Raw genomic sequence first — 1849 nt, forward strand, 5'->3', positions numbered from 1 at the left:
AAACAGACTTCTCAGCAATTGTATTTCTTATCAAAGATCCATAATAAGCAGAAAAGAGAACCTAGCTTTAAACTAAGGCAGGGCTGTCATTTGGATTCAAAGCTGTTCCTTTCACCTTCTCCCATCTGCTGCAACTCGCTCCCGCTGGGACTTGCATAATGAATAAAGCAAACTGGAAAGTTGAGGAATCAGGGGGGCTCCCGCCCATGGAGTCCGGGCCAACCCTGCAAGGGGCGAGGTGGAGGCCCTGACCCCCAGCAGGGAGAAGTGGCGCCAGCGGAAAGCAGGGAGGAGTCAGGAAAGACAGGAAGGCAACCAAGGTCCCAATTCCAGGGACCTGGCAGCTCAGGGAGAGAGAGGCGGCCGCTCCAGGCAAGGCTTTTGTTCTCGCCCTCCCCTCTCTCTCTCTCTCTCTACCTCCCTCGCCTCTTCTTCGCGAGCCTTACGAGTTGCAGGCGGCACACACTCCTTCCCTCCCTTACACAGGCCGCCCTTCCCTTTGGGCCCACCTGCCCTGTTTACCTAGAACCTAGCAACTGGAATACGAGGGGTCGACCCTTCGCCAAAACCCAAGACTCCGGGCCGTGGGCTTCCGGGCTGTGTGTGTGTCTCAGATCCGCTTCAATCCTAGGCGGGAGGGGGCGGCGAGAGGGTGAAGGAGGAGGGCAGAGACCACCCCCACATACACACAAGCGCTCCAGTCCACACCTGTGCGGAGCCCAGCGCCCCCTCTCCGAGCTGGGAGCCCAAGTTGGCTTCCTGGGCGACCTCCTCCAGCGGAGATACGGGGGGTGGAGGAAGCGCCATTGCGCAGGCAAAGGTGGAGAGGGAAGAGGAGGGAGAGCGGCGCCTGGAGGGGGGGGGGGGAGGGGTTGCAGCCCACCTGGACACGTGCTCCCTTTGCAGCCGGTGCGCTTTCTACAGCCCCCGCTTGGTGAAGATGCCGACAAGCACCATGACGTCCCACCCGCAGATGATGTAAAGGATCAGGGTGGTCTTGTCCTTCGTGGGGTGGTGTGGGGAGTCGTCCTTGCGCGCGGGGCCTTGCGGGTGTTGAGCCACAGCGGAGTGTCGTAGTTGGTGCAGGTGCTCTGGCTCAGTCGCCGCTTCTTAAATGTACAGCAGAACCGGAAGTCACAAGTCCCGCAGCAGAAGATGAAGTCGCCCGAGTGAACCTCTGGTCCCACTGCCCCATGACATCGAAGTAGCCCCGGTAGAAGTCCGGCGTGGACGCTCTGGTAGGTGGCTTGTCCGAGACCCCCGGGTCCTCGCCGGCCTCTCCCGAGGTGGCCCCGGAGCAGCTGTCCCCCCCTCCGCCAGTACTACCACGCCTCCAGCTGCGCCAGCTGCCCGTGCCCCGCTCGCTCCTGCACCGGGCACACGCGGGTGCACAGCTCGGGGAGGAAGCAGCCGAGGAGAAGCCGTGGGACGCGACGAAATCATGTCTCCCAGCCTGGGCTCGGTCGCTCGGCCGCCGTCATAGCCGCTGCAGCCGCCTCTTGAGGTGCGGCCGAAGCTGCCGAGGCTGCTGCCGGGGGCTTCGAGCCGCCGCGGGCCGGACAGGCAGGGAGCTGCGCGGGCCGCTCAGCGGTGGGCGGTCACTGCACTGGGCTGAGCCAGCGTTCGCCTCCCGCCCGCCGCGCGTTGCGCGCCGAGGGGGAGGGGCCGGGCGGGGAGGAGCGCGCCCAGCCGGGCGCGGGGAGGATGAGTAGGGACAAGGGCTGGGTGTGGGTCCGGCGGGCTACGGGGAGAGGCGGGAAGAGGCGGGGAGAGGCGGGGCGGGGTGGGGGGCGGAGAGCAGCGGAGAGTCGATCTGTCAGCGCCTCGCCTAGGCGGGAGGCTCCGGACT

General features: G+C 65.2%; 1 pseudogene; it reads right to left on the reverse strand.

The window, feature by feature from the left end:
- Positions 1 to 617: 617 nt before the first annotated feature.
- Positions 618 to 1439, reverse strand: LOC125911427 (protein shisa-9-like; annotated as a pseudogene).
- Positions 1440 to 1849: the final 410 nt, after the last annotated feature.

This window comes from Panthera uncia (genome assembly GCF_023721935.1).
Source record: "Panthera uncia isolate 11264 chromosome C1 unlocalized genomic scaffold, Puncia_PCG_1.0 HiC_scaffold_3, whole genome shotgun sequence".
In the NCBI taxonomy this organism is placed as follows: domain Eukaryota; kingdom Metazoa; phylum Chordata; class Mammalia; order Carnivora; family Felidae; genus Panthera; species Panthera uncia.